The 24,882-nt window shown below is 57.3% G+C and overlaps 1 protein-coding gene across 4 annotated transcripts in view; it reads right to left on the reverse strand.

The window, feature by feature from the left end:
• Positions 1-24,882, reverse strand: part of GLI2 (GLI family zinc finger 2) — a 253,944-nt gene that overhangs the window by 160,010 nt on the left and 69,052 nt on the right. The gene's annotated exons all lie outside the window — the stretch shown is intronic.

A 24,882-nucleotide genomic window follows, 5' to 3' on the forward strand; every position in this document is an offset into this window, starting at 1 on the left:
CTCCAAAAGCCCAAGGACTTGTTTTTAAAATTTCCTTCACTGAACCTAACGCTGAAAAAAGAAATGAGAAGAACTGGGAAAAAAATATGCTGACACTTGAATGATGGGAGGGAGAAGCAAGGAAGAGTGTTACCACGTCCACTGTGCTTTTCTGCATTAATCAAATGTTCAGATCGCTTTAATAATCAGAAAAATGGTAAATATGTATGGGAATTCCCTGGCGGTCCCGTGGTTAAGACATGGAACTTCCACTGCCAGGGCCCAGGTTCAGTCCCTGATCAGGGAACTGAGATCCCTCAAGCCGCGAGGCGCAGCCAAAAAAAAAAAGGCAAACATGTAATTTGCAGAAGCAGCCCTGTGTGCTGCCCTTATGACCTTCAGCCATGTACTAAGGGAAGGCGGGGGTCACCATGTCTCTCATTAATTGTGGCAAGTGGGTGCAAAGAGTTCCCCTGATGGGGGCAAGGCTCCAAAGTTGGCGGGGACACAGGGGTTCTGGAGCCCTCGGCCCACCAGGCTGCTTGCTAACATGCTTCCAAATCCATTCCGTCCACGTGCCCTGAGCCACAGCCCACGCCTGTTCCCGGCGCTGCCCGGAGCACCTACTGTGTGCAGGGTTAGCACTGCGCCCGCAGCCTGATGTATGAGGGACCGGGGTGCTCCCTCTGGAAAGCTGTTCTCACCCACACACTTCCGTGAGCATGTCACCTGCCAGGCACCGTTACAACTGCTTCGCTGATAACAGCCTACGATGATCCGGGCCCCCAGCAGGTGGGTGCTTTGCAGGTGGGACCCTGAGGCCCGGAGAGGCGAAGCTACGCGCTCCAAGTCCTGTCCAGCTGGTCAGGAGCAGCGCAAGAACTTGAACCAGCGACTTCCCTGGAGGTCCAGGCGTGAAGACTCCACGCTTCCTGTGCAGGGGGCGCACGTTCGATCCCTGGTCAGGCAATGAAGATCCCACATGCCGTGAGGCACGGCCAAAGAATTAAAAAAAATAAAAAAGAACTTGGACGAGGCCCGGTCTGAGCCACAGCAGCCTCCTCTCCAAGTCGGAGGCATGGGACACAGCGAACACCGATGCACCAGCAACCCACTTCCCCGAGGCAACTCTCCTCTCTGGCTCGTGGAGTCAAAGCCCGAAAACCCCCACTGGGTACCGTGCGTGGATGGTGGCCCAGCGCAGGGGAGGCTCGGCTTGACCGCGTCCCAGCGTTGTCCGGCGGGGCCGGTCACCTGACACTGAAGAACCTCGGCTGCCCCATCTGTAAAATGGGATTGCACCTGCCTCTGGGGGTCATTGCACAGACTCAGGCAACCTCGTAAAGGGCTGGTTGGCACAGAGCGGACAAAAGGGACGCAAGCCAGCCTACCATCCACTTAATGAAGAAGGAAGAATGAAAGAAGGTGGAGGGGGCCAGGCAGAGTGTGCCTGCCCTCCCTGGCCCCCCAAAGCTTCCCCACTCATCCTCATGCCTGGCTCTCAGCCAGGTGTCCAGGTGGGCCCCACCACACACCTGTAAGGCTGGGTCTGGGGTCGGGTGCCCCGCCGGACACTAGTTTACCAGCCCCTCCGTGGGTCTGACAGCCTAGGCCAGACCAAACCCCCTCCCCAAAGCTGGGATTTCCTTCTTGGGATCTGACATTTCTTCCACGGTGGAAGTTCACTCATCATGCTGCTCGGCTAAGCCACAGGCCCATCCCTAATTTGGACATTTCTTGCCAACCTCCAGTCAGTGCAGAAAAACACATCACGTACCAGGTGGAAGAAACTCAATCCACGAAGCCCAGAAGCCACTGATCCACCAGGAGTGTCCACCCCTTTGCATCCGCGGGAGCCTGCCCGGCACAGACGCCCCCAGGAAACACCGTTCCCGTCACATCCTGGTGGCGGCATGGCCGGGCCTGGTGCTCTGGGCCCCGCACACACTTTTCCCATTTCCCCGGGAGAGGGGGGCTCCCGGGTCTCGGCGAGGCATATGAAACCACGGGGAGGCCACGCACTAGTCCCTGAGTCGGTACCCGGCAGCCCCGTCGGAAGGCCTCCCGATCACAGACCAATTGAGAAAACAGGCACTTCAGCCAACTGAAGGACTGCTGCTCTGGCAGGCCGGGTCGGACGGAGCACCTCCCCCTCCAGGTCCCCAGAGCCACAGGGCAGCCCATCCTCTCTGCTTCTCTCCGCTGCTTAAGAGACACGGGCCCCTCGCCGAGGGGATGCTGAGTGTCTGTTTAAGGAAAAGCCAGTCCCTCCCCGCCAGAAGGAGAAGCCCCCTCCTCCAGCACCCACACCCTCTCCTTCCCCACTGAAGTTTTGGCCACCGCGGAAGGAATTCCCAGAGAAGAAACCAGACACACAGGCCACCAGGATCCATATGCTGGCCGTCCCCGTGGGCGTCCGGAGGCCCATACATCCGCAGCCAGCCTACCTACGGGGTCCCGGCCCGAGTCCACCCCAGAGAGAGCCTCCAGGCAGCTCTGTCGTCCCCGGCGTCAGCCTCTGACGTTATCGCCAGGAGAGGGGACTGATGCTCCCCAGCTGGCTCGGCGGTTTAACCCTCTGAGGCTTCCAGGGTATCCAACCAGGATGAAAGCTCACAGTCCCCCTAACAGGGCCCCAGAGCCCAGGCGCTGTGAATTCAGCAAATATGAGGGCAACAGCTGAGGGTTCACATCAGATGGGAAAGCAGGGCCTGGGTGGGTGAGGGGAAGGGAAACTGGTCCAAAAACCCACCCTCATTCCACTGCCCTGATTCTCAGGGAGCCACAGGGAACACAGACACAGCTGAGAAAACCAGACAGAAGGCAAAAGGGACCTCCTGGAATCTTTCCCTCACCTGCCTTGGGCAACCCTGGTCTTTCTCGGGTACGAGGCTTCAGGAGAAGCTGCTGAAGACGGTCCCCTCAGCAAAACCATCAGCGGTTCCCGGATTCACACCGTTTCAGCTGCCACCCTAACCTCTGACTGTGTTCATGTTCTTTTTCTATGCCCCACTTTTCTGCCTAGTGAACTCTTACTCATCCCTCAACACCCAGCACAGGCGTGCCTCCTCCAGGAAGCCTTCCTGGCCTCTCTTCCCCCAGGGGCGGGAAGAAGCATCTAGAGCTGACCTCTCTGGAAGCCCTTACCATCCTGAGATGCCAGCCCTGTGCTTGCGACTCCCTCCTCCTGGCTGGTGAGCTCCCTGAGGTTTGGATGGTGGGGCATTTGCACACTGATGAATGCCTGCAACCAGATGAAGAAACTGCCTGTCACAGAGCCCCTCAGATTTGCTGTTCTTGAAGCCGAGGTTCATGGAGAATTCTCTGTGCCTGCCGTCGGGGTTCAGCCGCTGGCAGAGGACTGGCAAAGGGGGAAAAATAGAGGGGGTGGAGAGAAGACACAAACGCTAGTCCCGATGACTAGCGTTCTATCACACTGAATTATCTACCATCGGTACTTTTTAAGTGTGGAACAAACTGCACCCATCAGGAGGTCGCTCACCTCTCAGGGCAACTGTCTATCAACTGCAGCCAGGAACCCAGAAAGAGACAAGAAGCCCCTGAGCCCCCAGACCTAGGCCTCAGAGGCCTTGCACCAAGTAGTGTATAATTCATCCACAGAAGAGGCCCTTCCTTACTCAGTGACCCTGGACTCTTGGTCTTGAAACAATTCTAACAGGTTTATATCCATTAGACATAAGTGGGTATAAGTTAAAGAGGGCAGGAGGTTGTGGCTGCTCCAGATAAGCAGGCTATCAGCAGAAGACAGGAGTAGGGAAGCAGCAGTGGGAAGGAAGACAGTCCTGCTCTTAGGGCTCAGACAGACTCAAGTTCAAGTCCTGGCTGTACCACTTAATCGCCGGGTGGCCTTGGCAACAGGCTAACCAGCAGGCCTTCCATAAACAACCAAATGCTTTTTGAATTAAACAGAATTGACTAACTGAACTTGGCCTTGAAGGAGCCTTGAGATTTGGAGAGGCAGGTGGCCCAGAGGAAGACACTGGGGGCGGGTGGGAGGTGGGAGGGGTCCCCTGCAGAGACGTGCCTGGGAGCCCAAAGTCAGGAGGCTCAGAAGGCCTTTGTGTTTGGGCTGGGGGTGTAGCGGGGAGTAAGGGGGGGCAGGGAGAGGTGGGCACAGCATCTTAGTGGGCCCTGCTGGTCTTGAAATAGAGCGACACCCTGGCTCCCGACCTGCCGAGACCCCCTCCCCTGTAAGGACCTACCCAATGTCAGGGCCCAGCCTGGCTCTTGGCCCTGTCTGCCCTAAATGCCCACGACACTGAGCGCCAGCTGAGAACCCAGCCAGCTGAAAAGGTCAGCACACACTCTTATCTCTGCTTTGGGCCCCTGGCACCTACACACGCCTGCCCGGAGGCTGCTCAGGGATGGCAGAGCTGTTTTCTTCTTAGAGATGCCTTCTTGGACGGAGACAAAAAACTCCTGACTGCAGATGGCAGCCATGTTATCAGACCCAGGACAGGTACTGTCACCCCCACCGCCCGCTGCCAGCCTCACAGGGGGTACTGCTGCTCCCGGGGGGGAAGCTGGCACTCCTTGGAGTTCTCTGGCTCCTGCTGCGTCCCTGCTGCCAGGCGCTGGGCCCTAAAGCTCAGGCAGCTCTGGCCTCTGCCAGGTGCAGGCACGGAGCCAAGCGGTCCCTTGGACCAAGGACATGAAGCCTGGGAAGGCATGAAGCAGGGGAGGAGTGCGGGTCTGGGCTCAGGACCCCATCAAATTCCAGTCTTCCCCTTGCTCGTGGTGACCTGGTGGGCGAGTCTGGGGACCCCTCTGGGCCTCCTGTGTCCCAGTGGACACAGAGGCTTTAAGGAAAGTCCATCCGCAGTAGGGCCCGTGGCACGCTGCATCTTGCATCATCCGGGGCACAGGTCCCTTAAGTTTCCATCATGTACAAGTGAGAGGTAAATGATGCTGGACCCTCAGAGGAGGGCAGGCAGGGGCCTCCCCCAGTGGGGGGAGCGGGGGTCCAGGTGTGGGTGGTGAGGGAGCATTACGCGTTCAGCCCAGGATACCTAGGACCTAAGGACAGGTGAAATGTCGGGTGGGCCACTGGTAAGCAGGTCTAGAGCCAGTGAGGTGACTGCGGGTGTCAGGGAGCAGAGATGACTGAGAAGGCGGGACCCCCTCCACCAGATGAGAGCAAGACAACCCGGGGAGGAGGCTCCCATGAGAAGAGGAGAGGCTGAGGACACGCCCCCGGGACCTTGGGTCAAGGGTGGGGGGGCAGGAAAACCGGCAGGGGTGGCCAGGGCCAGGGTCAAGGGGAGGGAGCTGGTGAGACCGTGAAAGCAGAAGAGGAGGGATGAAGACCACCCACTGGATTGGGCGCCGTCTGGGTGGAGAGATGGGGCAGGGTCCTGATGGACATGTGCTCAGCCAGGGAGCACAGACAGTCAGGAATGAAGCGGAAGAGAGGAAGTGCAGCCAGAGGGCAGGTGGCACCAAGGGGCACGGGGGAGAGACCCCCGGGGCAGCATCGCTAAGCTGACACTTCATTTCTGAGAATTCCCATCTCAGGGTTGGCCACGGCAAAACGTGTGTGAGATGAGTAGCAAGGATGCTGTAAAGCAGTGGTCCTCTTTCAGGGCAGGGGCAAAGTCACAGCATTTTCATAATAATACCGAGAAGTGGTGTGTCTTTCTCTCTCATCTCTGTCGGTACGTTTGGATAGCCTCACGACTCCGTGAGCCAATATTTCCAAAGGACGAAAGCGTGATGATACAAAATGATGCCTGGGCAAAAAATATCCCTTCCAAGTGCAAGGTAGACCAGTGGATTTTAACAAACAGAATATGGAAAGGGCTTCGAGATGGTTTCAGATGCCACATCGCAAGTAACATTTCAGAAACACCCACGTGTCAAGTTTTGGTGTAATATCAGAGAAGAATATCTACAATTAGCTGAAAAGGCTTTAAAAATACCCCTCCACTTTCTAACTCTATGCCTTATGTGAGGCCAGATGTCCTCCCATATTTCAACCAAAACAACATGTCGCAACAGACAAAATGCAGGAGCAGGTGTGAGAATCCAGCTGTCTTCCACTAAGCCCAACATTAGAGAGATTTACAAAAGAATTATCCCATTCATCTCACCAATTTTTTTAAATTTTAGAAAATAGTTATTTTTCATAAGAATAATGGATTTACCATTGTTATTTTCAAATGAATTAAAAATTAAAATATACAAATTTTTTCTCATGTGACATTTCTAGCAAGGTAAATATCAAGAGATATAAACCACACCCACAGAAGTTCTTTGGGGTCCTCAGTCATATTTCAGGGATCAAAAAGTTTGGGGACCCATGATAAAGGTCAGCAGGCACCCTGATCCTTGGCTTGCCCTGGCGACGTGGGCAGAGACGGCTGGTCCAGCTCCCGGGCCCGATGTAGAAACGGCTGCAAGGGGCGGGCTGCCTCTGCAGCTCCCCTGCAACCGTCCAGCCCGAGGCTGGGAGCTCGCAGAAGGTGACACGAGCTCTGTCCCCACAGCCACGTTCTCCTCACTGCAGACCCCACTGACCTACAGCAACTTAGGCCGGGCACCAGATACAGAGGCCACAGCCGTCCAGAAACTCCATGGCTCCTGCAGCTCGGTGGGGGCTGGTCCCATCGCAGCCCTGGTCCTGTGTCACTCACAGCGGCTCTGTTCCCCGATCTACCTGCATCTGGTACAGAAGTGGGTGTCTAGGGGACCACGAGGCATGTGCAAAAGACAGCAGGAGGCCCTGGTAGATGAGCAGAGGAAGGCATCCGGTAAGAGGGGGAGCCACGCAAAGGCACAGAGGCCGTCATGTGGGAGGGACATTACAAGGCTGGAGAGGTGGGCAGGGGCCACGCGTGCCCACAGCTTGCGCTTGGCCCGTGGTGCCAGGGAGCCAACGCGGACGACCGCGGTCCCCTGCACCGATGCAGGAGGGGGCTGGGTCACTGTCTGGAAGGCTGAGGTCAGGGTTAACTCACTCCCACCCCCATCTCTGGACACGGTGATTTGTGGCTCTGGTTCCCGATGGGCTGCGGCTCCATAAAGGCAGAAAAGCCCTGTGGCTGAGCCACCTTCTCTCCCGCTTCCTGGTGGTTTTTTTATGAGTAAACGTTTCTTGATAAAGATGTACTGTCTGCAGAGGCCCCTTCACACCCCAAAGGCAAGGGTTTAAGTGGCCTTATAACTGCCGTTACTTATCTTTACAATGGCCAGCATGAGTCTGCTCAGTGGCGGCAGTTTTCATTTCACTGTGTATGTTTTTAGTGACTGGTTATAAATCAGGCTCATCCCTGGCGCTTGGGGTCTGGGGTCCCCTCCATTCCAGGCCAGGCTGGTGCTCTGGTCTTCTGGCACTGAAGGTCCTCAGGACCTTGTCTCAAAGATGCACCAAGGGGGCCCTGCAGGTCCCTCAGGCCCGCTTCCGGCCCCTTCTGCAACCAGCAGCCTCTTTCCTGTCCTCCTGGGCTCACCCCCATTAAACCCTGTTCTCTCAACACAGAATCTTGATAAACTCATTCCCACTGAGGCACTGATGTCTGATAACAGCCCAGTTGCTGCCTCTCCCTGGGGAGTCTACGGCTCCACACTTATCCATCGCTAAGCCATCTGAATGCACCTCTGTGAAATCACAGAGAGGGACACGGAAGACGATTCCTAACCCCGCAACAGTCACGACCTATGAGTACCCACCACTTCTGTCTCCGTGTGGCCGATGCTCTGTGATGCCCACTCATGTCCCCACACTCCTACCACTGTGATGCACACACACGCCCGCCCAGCTTCCAATCTCTAGCCCCTGAGGTTAACTGTCTGAGGGTTTCCTCTACCTCCCAAGCCCATTTTGCCCCACTGCACAAGAGGCCGGAAGTGACAGGAGCGGGTGTTTGAACAGACCTCGGCTCCCTTCCCCTTGGGTGGGATAGATCACGAGGGGTCCCGGGGTTTCCCTGAGGGATGAAACCCCAGTAGTTCCTAGTGGTAGCGGCTGGCTGAGGTACCCCATACCCATCCTGTCTCACGTGCCAGCCCCCTCCTTAACCTCCCAGTAAACCACGTGCACTGGAACCCCATCTCAGAGCTTCCAAGGACGCAAACTATGTGTGCAAGTGACCTCACACGCGGGGCACAGCCCGAGACGTTCCCTGGATGGGCTTGGGAGGCTGGGGTGACCTTCTCCTCAGGATGAGGCGGCCTACGGGGCTGGCACAGCCTGGCGATCTGGTGGTGGGGATGAGCCTGCACTCAAGAGACTGGCGGTGGGGGCCGGGGTGGGGAGGGGGCATCTGAGGATGGAGGGCCTGAGGCAGCTGTACGTGTAAGGCCACTGGCAAGAGGCTGGTCCAGCAGACGTGCGAGGTGGCGTCCATTTGCCCCAGGCAGCCACTCAGCCATTAAGTTCTTGCAACAAGCAGGGCCCAGAGTCTCAGTCTGCCCCTGGGCTTGGTTCTCTCCTCTCAAGACACAGCCAGCTGAGGGGCTCAGGCTGTTCCTTGAGCTTTGCAATCCCGGGATTGCAAAGCTGGGATGTTTCTCGGACGGCGGAGCCCAAGGACATGTGGCCGCATCCACAGGTGGTGCCCTCCCCGCCCACACCTCCTCTGGGAAGAACTTGCAAAGGCCACTCCAGCCCCAAAGCAATGGAGCACCCAGAACACAGCACAAGGAAACACCGACTCTGTTTTCTGTTTTGTTTTTTTTTTAAGATCCCAGGAGCTTCTGACTCTTCCTTGGGGATACGGGCACAAAAACCATCTCTGACCACCTACAGCCCTGCAGGGACACTTGGTCAGGGCTGCTCCAAGCACTGATGGGAGAGTTCTAACGCCTTCCATTCCTGGCACACTAAGAATTCTTCAGAACCCCCTCACAGATGTCACCCAGAGGCGTCATCACAGCCAAAGAACAGAGGACCCGCTCTGGGCACGATGACCGCAGAAACAGAGAGATGGGCCTGCGGTCCCCTGCGCTGGCACTGCGGCCGGCCTCTCCGGAGCCCCAGGAGGAGGGGTCCAGTCCTGACCACGGCCCCACCAGGCAGGGCGAGCCCGTTCCTGAGTGAAAGACCGGGCCGCCACAGCGGCTTGGACCCAGGGCGTCTGGATCCCCGGGCTCCACTCCAGCCCTGCTCCCAACGCAGGGATGGCTGGACCGGGTGTGACAGACACTGACCCTCGGCACGGGGACAGCCTGAGCCGGCCCCCCAGTCCCTTCTCCCCCCTGGCCTCCCCCGGCAGAGGAAGCCATCTCCATGCTGTCTCAGCAGCACACCTGCAAGAGGCGGTGGCCTTAACCCTCCTGGGAAACACCACCTCCCCCCACCCCTGCCTCCCCAAAGCCAGGGTCCCTGTTTCCGGTTCTCGGCGGTGTGGCCTTTCATGGGAGGACCTGCCTGTCTTCCCAACTAGACTGTCTCACCCCAGGAAAAGTGGACCTTGCCTGAGTGTCCCCTGCTGAGACCCGGTGCCCATAACATCCTCCGGGACACACTAGGCCCTCAGTGAACGCGTGCGGAAGACAGAAGCAAGCCAGGGAGGGAGAGGAAAGCAGGAAGGGACAAGCGGGATCTGCAAAGCAGAGACATCCAGCCCGAAACGCGGGCATTTCCCTTGCGGGTGCTTCAAGCCACAGGACTTAAGTTAACCCGGCACAAAAGCAAGTTTATTCGAAACCATCCTCCCCTGCTCAAGGACCTTCAATGGCTCCCTGCTATCCAGAGTCCAGATGCCTCTGAGGCGCCTCCAAGGCTCCCCACAGCTTACAAAGCTCCCTTGCCAACTGCATCTCTCATTCCACCCCTTCGCGTGAAAGCCCCTGGCAAGCAGGCACCCTGGTCCCCGCCCTCCATGTGCGCTATCTCATCCCCACCCCGGGCCTCCGCTCTTGTCCCCTTCTCGGAGCCCTCCCCCACAGGCCTCTCCTTCCTGGAGGACCTCTCCGTAGTGATGCCGCCCCCGGAGACTTCTGGCTTTTCCTCTCTAAGGCTCTCACCTGGCAACTCTCAGGGGCGCTCTGCATTCCCCCATGGGGGGCTCAAAAGGGCAATGAGGGGCTTCCCTGGTGGCGCAGTGGTTGAGAGTCCGCCTGCCGATGCAGGGGGCGCGGGTTCGTGCCCCGATCCCGGAGGGTCCCACGTGCCGCGGAGCGGCTGGGCCCGCGAGCCATGGCCGCGGAGCCTGTGTGTCCGGAGCCTGTGCTCCGCGACGGGAGAGGCCACAGCAGTGAGAGGCCCGCGTACAGCAAAAAAATAAAAAAAAAAAATAAAAAAAAAAAAAAAAAAAAAAAAAAGGGCAATGAGGCACTGGGGACAGGCCTGGTCACTCCAGGGGCAGCCCCAGGAGGAGGTCCCAGACAGAATGACCAGGAAACTTGCTGCCTGAAGAGCCACAGCTCTGACCCCATCACACACCAGTCCACCCATCCCACCAAGAGCCGGGGGAGAAAGGGCCAGTGTCCCAGTGACATCACTGGGGCCTCAGGCGCAGCTAGTTCTGGAGGGTCTGAGTGGGTTTCTGTCACTTGCCACCGAGCATCAAGAGTCATCCTTTCAGGCCAGGGTACCGCCATTTCCTGCATCTTCAGACATCACACATGGCCCCCTTGGGGCTCAGCATTAAGTCCGGCCTCCTGTCCATCTTCCATGGCCGCTGGCTGAGAGCCAGCCTGAGGGGCGGGCAGGGGGCTGGGGAGAGGAAGGAGGGACTCACTGAGGACAGGCTGAGGCCACGGGGTGGAGGGAAACCAGGGAAGGGAGGAGTCAGACTGGGGTGCCAGGCCAGGCCAGGGGACGCTGCAGGGCGTGCTGGACCCCAGAACCTTCATCACGCCGACCCTGGCCACATCTCCCGCTTCCCAGCAACTGCAAGACATCTGGCACTTGCCCTCTGTGGGGCTTCTCTGAAGAGGGCGTGGGACCCCGCACACTGGGCACCCACCCCTCCCGGGAGCCCCACCCTGGGGCAGGGACAGCATCCTGGCCTGGGGGTCCCAGGTCGGCACCTTACCGTGGTCCACCCTGTGCTCGCTGTGTGGCCTCAGCCAGACCGCTCCCCACTCTGGGCCTCAGTGGACCAGGTGGCCCCTGAGCCCCTCCCACTCGGAAGCTCAGAAGAAGCCGGCCCTTCCCAGCCAAGCATCTGATGTCCAGCAGGACAGGGACCCCGGGGCTCCTCCACCCGAAGCAGGAGGAGGGCTGCCGGGTCACCCTGGCATGCTGGCAAGCCACCTCTCCCAGCCGCGCCAGGCCCCCGGCCCCCGCTGCTGCAGAGCCCGCAGCCCGGCCACGGTCAATTATCTGGAGTCCGAGGGAGGCCGTCATGCGGTGATAAAGGACCAGAAGTGAGCTGGAGGCTGGTACCCCTTCTAAAGTGATTTACTCGGCTCCCTTCCGTACTCACACCCTTAATGTAATTATTTACTTTGTCATTAAACACCGTCCTTCCACTCCAGTGACTTTAGAGCTTCTGGAGCCTACAGAATCGGCTGGGGAGGCTGCTCATTGGCCAGGGAAAGCGGGGTCCTCCCTGAGGGGCGGCGGTGCTCACGCAGCCCAGGGACTCACGCTGGGGTTTCAGGGCCGCCACAAGGTCGGTCCCAGGTGCCCCAGGCCCCCCCTTGCCCCCTTTTACCTCCTTCCTCACCTCCTCCCTCCCTCCCTTCCTTCCTTCTCTTTTAAAACCGAGATGTAATTCACATACCGTAAAATTCACCCTTTTCAAGCATACAGCTCAGTGGTTTTTAGTATAATCACCGTGCTGTGCAACCCTCACCTCTGTCTAATTCCAGAGCATCTCGTCGCCCCAGAAGGAGCTCCGCACCCATCAGCAGCCACTCCTGTTCCCTCCTCCCCTCCGCCCTTGGCGACCACGCGTCTGTCTTCCGTCTCTACGGACTTGCCCATTCGGAACAGTTAATGCCAAGGGAACCTTACGATGCCCAGCCTTCTGCATCTGGCTTCTTTCACTGAGCATATACTGTTATCAGCAAGGCTCGTCCGTGTTGAAGCATGTTTCAGGATTTCATTCCTTTTCATGGCCAACTAATATTCCATTGTGTGGACAGACAACATTTTATCCATTCATTAGCTAACGGACATTTATTTCCATTTGGGCTGTTACGAATCATGTTGTCGTAAGCATTTATATGCAAGTTTTTTCTTTATTGGAGTATAACTGCTTTACAATGTTGTGTTAGTTTCTGCTGTACAGTGAGGTGAATCCCCTATGTGTATATACATATCCCCTCCCTCTTGGACCTCCCTCCCACCCCCCACCCCCATCCCACCCATGTAGGTCGTCACAGAACACTGAGCTGAGCGCCCTGTGCTCTACAGCAGGTTCCTTCCCACTAGCTATCTATTTTACACATGGTAATGTACTTATGTCAAACTTAATCTCCCAATTCGTTCCACCCTCCCCTTCCCCCGGTGTCCGCACGTCTGTTCTCTATGGCTGCATTTCTATTCCTGCCCTGCAAATAGGTTCATCTGTACCATTTTTCTAGATTCCACATATATGCGTTAATACACAATGTTTGGTTTTCTCCTTCTGGCTTACTTCACTCTATATGACGGACTCTCGGTCCATCCACATCTCTACAAATGACACAATATCGTTCCTTTTTATGGTCGAGTAATATTCCATTGTATGTATGTACCACATCTTCTTTATCCATTCATCTGTCGTTGAACACTTAGGTTGTTTCCATGTCCTGGCTATTGTAAACAGCGCTGCAATGAACATTGGGGAACGTGTGCTTTTGCATTACGGTTTTCTCAGGGTTTGTACGAACACATGCTTTCAATTCTCTTGGGTAGATACCTAGGAGCGGAATTGCTAGGGCCTCTCTCCCTGTTTTCCATCCCATCGTTAGCCCAGAGCTGGCAGAGCTGGGGGCCTGGCACGAGGGCACCGCTGTGGGCAGAGGTCAGCTGGAAAGCACCACACCGCTCTGGCCGCTCATGGCACAGCCAGGAGTTTCTGCAGGTGAGGTCACCGTCCCGTGAGAATAATGACAGCAGCCCCCTGTCGCCCACATGCAGGCCCTCGCCCCCTACAGGCTGGCCAGGTGAGCCCCGTCACCCCCACTTCCCACATCAGGCAAGGGTGGCCCACGCTCGTACCTGACTGAAGGCACCTGTTGTTTTCCTTGGCGCCAACGCAGTCTGGAGAACTGTGACCGATGGGCAGACTCAGGACCAGAAACGGGACAAAGGTCCCACCTGCGCCCAGCCTCAGAACTCGCAGAGGCAGCAAGGTGCATCTATGGTCCTTTGTGCTTCCCTTTAGGGCCCTCTTCCACCCCTACTCAGCTGCCCCAGCCCTGGTGCTCCGGTGCCCACAGGCTGTCCCCGGGGAGGACACTGGCACCAGGGAACCTAGGTCACAAAGAAGGATGAATGACCGCGTGGGCCTCTGCACGAACCCAGAGGCAAGGCGACACTAAGGGTGGGGAGTAGAGGGTGCTACCCTGCCTGCCCCCCATCACACCTGCCCTGCACGCACGAGACTTCATTTCCAGGACGGCCGGGATTGCAAAGCTCAAACCTGCTGTCCACCGCCAGCACCACACCAGACCCAAACCCTCCTCTCAAACGTGGCTGCTCAAATGGGATGGAAAGTCAGATGTGGAAATGAGCCTTGCTGTGTCCGGTGTCAAGGCTTCAGACGGCCCATTCCCCGCAAACACAAGCCGGTGGTCCACGCCTGCTGGGAGCAGTGCCAGCCAGCACACAGGCACAGGGAAAGAGCCAAGGGCAGTTTCTCAAGATGGAGCCCCTCTGGCCCCCTCCCTCCCTGCCTGCCCTGGAGGAGAGGCTGGCTGAACCCGGAGGGGGGTCCAGGGTCAGGCCAGGCTGGGTCTCCAGCCTCCACGCACAGCTGTGCAGCAGCTGGAGGACACAGATGGAGCCGGGGCCTCTGGATACAGCATCACAGAGCTTCCCCGCCCCAAGGCAGAGACTTGTGCTGGGGAGTGAAGGGAGCCCCTCCCCCAGGGGCTGCTGGGCCCAGCCACCCCGAACCCATCTCAGACCCCAGGACCTTTGCACATGCCATTCCTCCAGCTAGAATGCCATCCCCCTTGCACATCACGGGCAAACTGCCCCTCCTGTGAAGACTCTGCTCAGATACCTGTGCATTCATTCCTTCATCCCTTCACTCTCAGATACCTACTGGAAGCGTTCGTGCTACTCTGGGAAACAGTTCTAGAATAATCCTAATAACAGCCAAACACACTAACGGCCACCACTACCTACAGAATGTCTACCACGTGCCAACTACTAAGCATTGTACACCGGGTACACTGCAGCCCTCAAAAGATAAGTACTTCGTCCGTTTTTAAGGTGAGGAGACCAGGGTCCAGGTCAGCAGAGGTCACCCACCGGGAAAGCAGCAGAGCAAGGATTCAGACCTCACCTGTCCGAGCCCGAGCGTCAGCCCCCGACCACGCCGGCCGCCCCAGAGCTCTGTGCTCCGTGCGCCAGCCCCGTGGCTTGCTCTAAGCCCCGCCACACTTTGCAAACACCCTTCTGGTAACCTCTCCCCTGCCATCTGATCCGAGTGTGCAGCTGCTCCCAGCAGGACCCCAGCTGAGGCACGGCACACAGCTGCAGGCCGTGGCCTTACCAGGGCCGACTCAGCCCGCAGGGTCCTTTCAGGGCCTCGCCTTCCCTGCAGTTTTGCTGATCACCCAGGCATCAGGCAAGTGCCGCATCGGCGTCGAGAGTCGAGGCGTCTGGCTTCTCCGTGGGCCAAGCCCTTAGTGACAAGCGCTACGGCTCCTGCGTCCTGATGACTCTTCTCACCCTACCCCCACCTGCCCCCTCTGGTGTCGGCATTCAGATGCACCGCTTTTCCCCCCCTTACCCATCGGTGTGCCGAAAAGGGGGGGGGGCCCTGATGGAGCCACAGGACCTCAGCCCGCGTGGTCCAGTGGCCACACACCCACCTGGGCGCCCCGGCCAGGGCAGCCAGAAGGCCTCCTCCTTGCCTGGTCCCCAGATGCCACTGCCCACCTCGCCACGCCTGGCTGCTGGACCCCTTGCCACCAGCCGCTCTGCCTAAGGCTCCTTCCCACTGCAGGCTGGGCTTCCGAGCCAGCTCTGCCCACGTGACGTGGCGGGGACCTGCCTTCAGCGTCTGTGGCTGGCTCCCTGGTGCCCTGGGGAGCAGAGGGAGGTGTAAGCACTCCACCTGCCACCGAGGCTGCAACCCCTCTCAGGCCACCCACCCCAAAGTAGAGGCAAGGGGGCCAGCTCGCTGACCCCCAAGCCCTTGCACCCCGAGGAGCCGCTCTGCTGCTGCTCCCCCACCAAGGACCACCCCCTTTCCTCTTCCCACCTGGAGAAACCCCGAGCATCCCTATGGGTCCCGCTCTCACGCCGCATCCCCAGGAGCCTCCCTGGGCAGGATTCACCCCGGGGGCCCCTAGAGGGCAGAGGCAGTGTCTCCGCCATCACATTTCTGATCGGAGTTCCAGAACCATCCGTGGGAGGTAGACGTGAGCTCAGGGAACCCCGAGGCCCCCAGGCCGCCTCGGGAAGGCCAGGGGTCCCACAGGCACCCCGAACACCAGGCCTGCCCTCATTATCTTCCAGATGTTCCCAAGATCAGACGCCGTGAGACCTGGCCACAAACATAAAATAAATTATCCTCCCCACACCAGTGATAAATGGTTCTATTAGCAAACCAGATTGTTAAACTCCGATACAACAGAACGCAGGAAACCGGGACCCATCCATCCTCCCTCCGGCACATACTGAGTTGCAAATAGGTTATTTTGTGTGTAAATAACACATTAAAACGCAGCATTAGCTGTGTCTTCTGATAGAGAGGAAATTGTTACAAATAAATAATTCCAGACAGGAATGTAAAATAAGCCAGATTTAATAGTGCATGCCTGGTGCAGTCGTGTTAAACATGCCTAAAATGATAAACCCCAGAATATACTAATAGTAAACTAGGCGCTGACATCAAAGTAATGAGGCTGTATTTTCACCAAGCTTTAGAAATGCTAAAATTAGTTTTGACAGAACCAAACCTCAGAAAAATGTTTCTAACATAAATACCGTCCTTTTGGGAAGCTGGGGTTGCGGCCAGAAGGGGGGCAGGGCTGGGGGGGCAGCTGGGTTCCCCCCGCAACCCATAGGCAGCGCCTGGGAAATCAGTTTCCAGTCCCAATGGTGTCCCTTGGTGACCGTTTGTGCTTCAAGTGTCTGGACCTCAGTCTCCACATCTGTAAAATGAATGGATTCGAACCAGATGATGGCTAAAGCTTCTTCCAGTTCCATCGCTGGAAATGACTTCGAAGATTTCCCCAAACCCTGCAACAGTTTAACATGCAAATGAGCCAGGAGAAATGAAGCTGCGTCTGCGAGGCGGGGCCCATGTCCCGGGGACAAACAAGACCAGAAGCCACAGCAGTGCCTGGGACGCCTTCATGCTGCCAGGGCAGCTCACGTGCCAGCAAACGGCACAGCAATGCGGGTCTGAAGTCCAAACATAAACCAAGGGGCAGCGGCCAGAGCGCAGAACCCGGGCTGGCCTCGAACGCTGAGGGCTGGAAGCGGGGGTGGGGGGTGGAGAAGCCTGCTGTACCAGGGCAAGCGGGCGTCCCGTCTGACAGGGGGTGGCAGCCGCTCTGAGTGGCTTCTAGAGCACGAGGTCTCAGCGCCGAGCCTGAGGCCACCATACGCAAGAGGAAAGCCGGTTCAGATCCACGTCCTCACCATTTACTTGGCCTCCAGGCAGGCGCTCTGCTAGCCACTCGCAAAGGCTGTCCCATTTCACCCCATTGTGGCCAGAAGGAGTGACCATTATCCCCATCTTCCAGACTTCAGAGAAGCTAACTGAGTTGCCCTAGAACACACAGCTAACAAGTGAGGAACTGGAAAGGGGCCACGTTCTTTCCCACCCCACACTCCACGGAGGACCAGAAGGAAGCTCCAGCCCTCACCCTCTACCCAGGTACCCCGACCCTCCAGGACACCCCTGGCACCAGAGACCGCGCCAGATCGTCATCAAGAGTCATTTCGAGGGAGGGGGAATAAATTTGAAATTGGAGATTAACAGATACACACCACTATATATAAAATAGATCAACAACAAAGCCCTACTGTGTAGCACAGGGAACTATATTCAGTATCTTGTAATAATCTACAGTGGAAAAAAAATCTGAGAAAGAGTTATATATATGTATGTGTATAACGGATTCACTTTGCTGTACAGCTGAAACTAACACAGTATTGTAAGTCAACTATACTTCAATTAAAAAAAAAAAAGTCATTCAGAACCCACCCTGAAAACGCCCAGGCGACTGTGCTGTACTCTGCTTCCTGGTTGGGTAGAGCTGTCACAGATAACCGAGCTCTGCTTTCTGGAAAAGCCTTATGGGAACCGGCTGTTCCGTGTGGCTGGGCCTTTAAAACAAGCTCAGAAGCGGCACCAACAGCCATCCTGAAAATCACTTAAATAAGAGTAATTGTCCACTTAGTCACACGTGAGTGCATCCTCGAGCCCAAAGCAAGTGTGTGGCCCAGCCGGGCAGCTCAGGTGGCCAAGGAGGCTTGACCCACACAGCAAGTTCCCTGCCGTCCAGGGAGCCTCGGGACGGGAGCCAGGGCCCAGGAGCAGGCCAGGCCCGAAGGACCCTCGTCCCAGGGGACCTCAGGGGCAGCAGAGGCAGCCGGCCACCCCAGCCCACCTGGCACACAGCTGGCGTAACAGCACCAGGCTCACTCCCCCCACTCAGCCACCACCTACTATGTGTCTGCCTTGCTGGGGATGCGGTGGGGAACAAACAGAGCCCTGTCACAGAGGCATCGGGGCGGGGTGGGGGACTGGGGGAGGCCCAGAAACAGACACACCAGGGACTGAGATACTTAAGGAGGACAGGGCAGGGTGGGGTCTTTGCGACTTGGGATGTCCTGGCCTGAGCATCACAGAGAGAACACCCAGCATCTTATTTCCATATTCTGGCATTTGCACAGCATTCGGAGACAGAGGTGGATGCCTCCCTTCTGGGCAAAAACGTACTTTGAAGAAACTTTCCAAGAAGCCAACAGCCAGGGAACAAGAAGAAGGCGTGGCCAGCGGGAGCTTAGTGATACAGAGGCCTCAGGTAGCAAGGGAGTGCCGTGCTGACAGCCACGCAGGGCTCCACCCTGCCAGGACTACCAGCTGCAATTCGCACCAGTTCACCACCTCCAGGGGTCTTGTCCATGCCGTGGCCAATGACCTGGGAAGCCTGTTAAACATACACAGGCCCAGGCCCCGGCACGGGAGATTCTGTTTCAGCAGGTCTGGGCAGCCTGGGAGTCTGCATTTATTATAGTCTCCTCACAAGATTCTAAGGTGCGGCCAAGCTTCAGCATCCTCTGATCTGGTCCTACCCTCCAGTGCACAAGGCTGAGTTAATGAGGCCGGGGACTCACTAAGGTCACCGATCCAGGATGCCCCACGGGAGCCAAGCAGGACAGGAACCACCCACATCTGATTTCCAGCCCAGCACTCCCTCCGCCTTCTTGAGTAGGAAGACACCAGAAATCTAGGCTTCCCACGACCTGCCCGGCCTCGGGAGGTCCACTAGTGAGGGTTACCAAAGAAGAGAGGCTTTGTAAGTCAGGCAGAGCCTGACTTAGGAAAGGAAAGCTGGTGATAGTTAGTAAAGCAAACACTTAACTTGGAGTTCACTTTGTACCCGGCACCTTACATGTGCTAACTCAGGTAATTCCCACAACGCTATGAAGCAGGTAGCGCTATTGTGCCCATTTTACAGATGTGGAAACTGAGGCACAGACCTGCCTGAGGTCAGCAGAGCTGGGCCTTAAGCAGGTGGTCTGGATCCAGAGGCTGGGCTGCTTCTGACTACGACTCCACACTGCCTACAAGGAGAGAGGCAGCTCCTACCCCCCAGAGGCCCATGCCAAGCAGGTGTGAGCACGCTGTCCATCGCCTGTAATTTCTGCACAGCCGCTCTGCGTGTAAGTCCCACTTTTCAGGTAGAAAGACTTGCCATGCCTCCCGCTGCTAGGGCCCAGAGGGCCCAACACTTAAGAGTGATCAGAATCACCCAGGCTCAGTGGGCCCCACTCCCAGGCCCTGCTTCAGGAGGTCTGGGGTGGGGCCCAAGTCCCGAGGATGCTGATGGTGCTGATGGAGGGGCCACCCTGGGAGCACCCTGGCCAGGACGTGGTGGGCACCCGCCACAGGTGCGTCATAGGATCGCTAAAGCCTGTCTTGACTTCGGGGACAAGGAAAGCTCACTGGATCGAGACCCAGCTCTGAGCTTTATGGCTCCAGCCCTTCTGATCGTCCCACCCTGGAGGCGTGGGGTGGCTGGTCTCTGGCGCTCAGCTGAAGCACACAGAGAGGTTCGGAAATATTTTTGGAAAGAAAATCCACTGTTGAAGAGGGAAATACGACAGCATTAGAGAAGTTTCAGAGTAAAAAAAAATGAGAAACATCTGAATCAAATTGCCTTTAAAATTACGCCATGTGAAAAATTAAAGGGAAAAATAGCTCTGGGTCAAAATGCATTTTTAAAGTTTGCTTGATGGCCTCCCAAGTGTTAGCACATCAGCTCAAGAGGCTGGGAAAGCCCCCACCGGCCAAGGCTTCTGCCATCTGGTCTGGCCGCAGGTCCGCTTGTCCCCTGGGTACAGCCCTGTGATGCAAAGGTGTTTCTGATGCACATCATGACCAGGTAAGTAGGGACTCCCGGTGGAAACACCTAGCCCCGAGCACGTCTAGCCTCATGAGGCCGGGTGAGCCAGGAGGCTTTTAAGGTCCTCCTGCAAAGAAGTCACGGCCCCAGACCTCCAAGAGCTGGAGGGGAGCAGGCGCTCTTAGCCCGCTGGAATGACAAGGATGGCGACAGATGAGACCTGTCCAGGGCTGGTGCAGAGGCTGGACGTTCACACACGGTACCGGCGGGCTGGGCTTTAAGACCCAAATCACCCGCGAACAATCTAAAATCACGATCTCAAAGCAGATTCAGGAAGGAGATGCTCAGTGTGGGAGAGGCAGGAGCCCCGAGCCCCAGACCCCGCTCTCCGTGGAAGCAGCAGGTGGCCTTGGGCAAGTCCCTGCCCCACCTCATCTCGGTCCCACCTACACACGGAGAGGCTCTGACCGCCCATGAATCAGACGTGCCGGCCACCCCCGCACCGTAGCCCGACACCCAGGACCTCCTGACTGTCCTTTCCAAGCTTTGCCACCAGGGACACCCACATCCCTCATCGCCCACCTCCTCGCTCTGGACCCTTACTCCCTTCCTCATTCCAAACAAGGCCAAGGAAGCTGAGTGAGTCTCCAGATATGATGGGTCACGTGCTGGGGGAAATTTAACAACAGGCTCTGGGAGAGGAGAGGGGCTGAGGCAGCCCTGATGCCTAGGGTTTGCCAATTTTTTTTTTAACATCTTTATTGGAGTATAATTGCTTTACAATGGTGTGTTAGTTTCTGCTTTATAACAAAGTGAATCAGTTATACATATACACGTTCTCATATCTCTTCCCTCCTGCGTCTCCCTCCCTCCCACCCTCCCTATCCCACCCCTCCAGGCGGTCACAAACCACCGAGCTGATCTCCCTGTGCTATGCGGCTGCTTCCCACTAGCTCTCCACTTTACGCTGGGTAGTGTATATATGTCCATGGGCTTGCCAGTTTTCATGGTGCAAATACTCCGACCACGGCAAGGTCCAGTGACCTACCTAAGGTCGCAGATGGCAGAGACAGAAAGAGAGAGTGTACACTTGGCTCTCCCACATTGGCACAGTCTTGTTCCGGCGCACCTCTGCCTCTCAGACTTCCTTTTTTTTTTTGGCCATGCCACGTGGCTTGGGGGATCTTAGTTCCCTGACCAGGGATCGAACCCGGGGCCCCAGCAGTGAAAGCGCTGAGTCCTCATCATCGGACCGTCAGGCAATTCCCTTTACTGACATTCGAATAGTGGGTTCTAGAAGGCTGAAGGTCCTTAAGAACCAAAGGGATGAGTTTCCTATGTGCCATGTACATCACCCCAAGTCCCAACATCTGGACGACCACTGCTAAGGGTACCTCTATGTACTATAAAGTTGTGATAGACAGGCTGGGACCTGGGACCTTTGCTGCGGTGCCTGCACCTGGACAAACGTCTCCTGGAGCAACAAAATACAAAGCGACTGTAAGGGACTAAAAATAACTGCGTGCACGCCCAGCTGGGGTAAATTCTGGACAACAAAATACAAAAAGACCAAAGAAACCCAACTGCCCTTTCTGAAGAGCTGGGAGCAACAGGAGGGTCCTGCGCATGCCCCCTGCACCCAGCACCACCAAGGGGGTGTGCAGAGAACCTAAGCCACCCCTCCAACCGGACCCCTGGAAGACCCCTACCCCCACTCCATATAAGGAAAAAGCTCACCCCCCAGCAAGCAAGGGAACCTGTTGCTTTTTCTTGCTCCCCCCTGCTACAGCAGGGCCCAGATAAAGCCTTGCCTGAATTTCTTGTCTGGCCTCTAGTCAACTTCAATGGCTTGGGGAAGGCCAAGAACCCTGGTCGGTAACAACAGAGGTGAGATATAATTTGCATCCTGCTTTTTTACACTTTAATATTAGAATACAGACACATCCCCCCCTTATGATAAAGGCTTGATTAACATTTTCAGGGTCTACATAATGTTCCATTCAACAGCCGTCCCACAGTCTGATTAATCAATCCCCTATCACTGAACACTTAGGTTGTTACAAATGTTCACAGTTACAAATAATGTAGAAATGAAATCTTTCTGCCTAAAGGTATGCTCAGTCCTAGAACCAAAGTCCTACAATTCCAGGGATGGGATTGAAGCTCCCGAAACCAGTGGCACTTGGCAGGGGGCAGATGAGGGGTCAGAAGCTGGCCTGCAAGACAGGGTACCTCCCACCTCTGGGCAACCTTGCAGAGGTGGGTGATCACTGCCCCACCAGTTCACAGGGTCTGGCCCTTTTGCGTTCCTTACCCCATGCCCCCGACATCCTCAGACAGGACTCCCCCTACTCTGGACAGATGTGTAACAGGCCCTGGAACACTGAGCTTGCGTAAGCCATCCTCTCCTTCCGGGAAAGCTGCAAACCACGGTGCGGATCATGGGCACGATCTCGTGGACTCGGAAGGGATAAACTGGGTGTCAGAAGGCCCAGGTGTCCGAGTGAGTGGTCACCTGCTCAGCCACAGGGAATGAGCTCAGTCGTGCCCCTGCCTCAGCAAACAGGCCTCCCAGACCAGGATGGTTACCCCATCTTTTCCAGAAACAACTCAGGGACAGGGCCCTGGACAGGCAGTTCTCAGCTCCCCGCACCCCTGCCCCAGCCCAGCACACACCGGGCAGCACTGCCCGTCTCCCAGGCCTCTGTGCAGCTTCCCTGCCCTCTCCACCAGCCCCACGCCAGCGGGCTGAGCTCCCCCCGCCTCCGGCCAGCTCCTCACCGAGGCCACCTTCCCCTGACGTCACTCAGGGCCACAGGGGACCCTCAGGCACTGCCTCCCGCCAGGCCTGGAGCCGAGTGCTGAGCTCCAGAGCAGAGTGCAAGCATCCTGGCCCTGAGAGGACCTCTGTGTGGGGGACACGCACGGACCCCCTTGTGCTGCCGGGCGCCCCACCACACCTGTCCACAGGCCTACCCCCCTGCGGGCAGAGGGGCCCACAGCAGAGGCTCTTTGGAGCCGTCTGGGACTCCGGTTTGCTGCGTAAAAGAGGAGGCTTGCTCACAGCACCTCTGCCCCCAGGGGTAAGATTTAAGGAAGATCTGACGTCGCAAGATCACACAGGCTTGGAATAACATCTGCCAAACGTCCCCACAACACAGATTAGGAACACGAGGCCCAGGAGGGAACGGCCTGCCACACCAGGACCGAGGCCGGGGCTGGAACGGGGACCCAGGCCAGCGACTCGGCGCTGCACCGCCGGCCTACCTTGCCCCACCCGCAGAACGCGGACGTCACGGTCCCCCAGCCCCAGGGGACCCACTCCGGATGCCACCTGCTCTGCCTTGACTGCAGGATGGCCCTTCCCAAATGAGCTGTCCAGAGAGCGCTACAGGGAGCAAGGGATGTACCTGACTCGCTCTGATGGCAACGAGCCACCCGTCCTGGGCGACTGGGCTGAGGGCCACGTCCACCCAGGGTCGGAACCTCACCAGTCAAGCGCTCCCCTGGGGACGGGGCCTGCGGGGTGGGCAGGACCGCATCCTGGGGGGGGCAAGTAGAGAGAGGTCGGTACCTCCGGGGAGCTGCTGCACCCAAGCTGTAGGCCCGTGGCCTGACCCCCCAGACCAAGACCCCCTCAAGCACCTGCAATCACTGCCCCATTGCTGACAGCCAGGTCCGATGCTAGAGGACTTTCTTCCCAATCATGCCCTAATTTCTCTCTAATGACCACCTGAGTCTGCTCTCGGCTACGGGACATGGCAGTGAATTGGGCTGCGTGGCAACTCACCATCCACTGATGGCTCCAGAGGGGGTTAGGGTCCGGGCTAGGGAGAGGCCGAGGCGGGGACAGCTGAGGGCCCAGGGGGCGGGTCACAGATGCACCGAGGCCACTCAGGCCTCAGAGGCCCAGGTGCCTCTGCATCAGGCAGAGGGACAGCTTGAGGTGTCGCCACAGGCCAGGGTGGGCCCTGACCCAGGAGAAGGAACAGGCCACGTGCAGACCCAGCCAGGGCCCAGGACAAGCCAGCCCTGGGACCACCGCCAGACCCCCACCCTGGGTCTTCCATCCCCTCCTTCCACTCATCCCCTGGCTCCCGACACCACCTGCATGTGGTCCACCCTGGGCTTTGGCTCCTTCCTCCACCCTCACAGAGGGAGGGCCTAGAGAGCCCGGCTCCTAGCGGGGACGGGGGTCAAGGGGTGTCACGCAGAGCAGAAGTCCAAATACCCGAAGGCTGGCCCGGGCTCTCCCCCTCCTGACTTGGGTGGCACATCCTGATAATGACCTCCAACTGAGAATCACGGGGGCAAAATAAAAACAGTGTAGTAACAATGACCTAGAGGCCCTCCAGTTCGCTCTTGGAAACACTGACTCCTACCTGCTCTGAGTGTCTTTCCAAATCCCTGCACTCTGGCCCTAAGCTGCACCCAGCACGGCCCGTGGACCGGCTGTCCCAGCATCATCCGAGCGCTGGTTAGAATTTCAGAAACTCAGCCTCGCCCCGACTCACCGACTGGGGGTCTGCACTTGAGCAAAGCCCCCCACGATCTGCAGACATCAACATGTGAATGGCGCGGCCGGCACTCACACCCTACCCCGGCGAAGGCGCGTTTCCGCCGCTGCTCTGGGAGCTGTGCTTCAGCGGCCAGAGCAACAGGGCATATGAGTAAATGCACTTAAATAAAAAGGGGAAGAAAAGAAATCTAAGTCTCTCCATTCCTCGGAGACAGAAATAGTTTTGTGGCCTCCAGATGGACCGCGCAGGCACAAGGGGAGGTCTCGTCTTCCCGCCAAGCTTTCCCAATGGGATGCTGGCACGGACCAGTGGAAACCAGAGACTATTTCTCTTCGGGGCAGTAAAATGAGAGGCTGTGGCTCGGGGGGGTCCTTCTGTTATAATTAAGTTGGCCAGAAATTCACCTAAGAATGCTAAATTCTGTACCTGACCCTCTAATTACAGCCAGAAGGGATCAGGAGACAATTACTTTCCAAAATAGCCCTTGGCGGCCGGAGGGAAGCAGCAGCCTTTCTGGCACATCTGTGCCGACAGAACGCACCCCAGGGCTGCCCCACAGCCCAGAGCCTCCCTTGCCTTCCCTCTCCCCTGTCTCCCCCTCTCCGGCTGGAGCCCGAGATGCCCAAACCCCCTGATTTGGAGCGGCTGGACCTTCGAGATCCACCCGCAGGCATCCATTCCGGTGCCTGGGGTCCCCAAAGCTGGGGCGCCCTCCTGGCCGCCC

This window comes from Mesoplodon mirus (assembly GCF_964341445.2).
Source record: "Mesoplodon mirus genome assembly, chromosome: 8".
NCBI lineage: Eukaryota > Metazoa > Chordata > Mammalia > Artiodactyla > Ziphiidae > Mesoplodon > Mesoplodon mirus.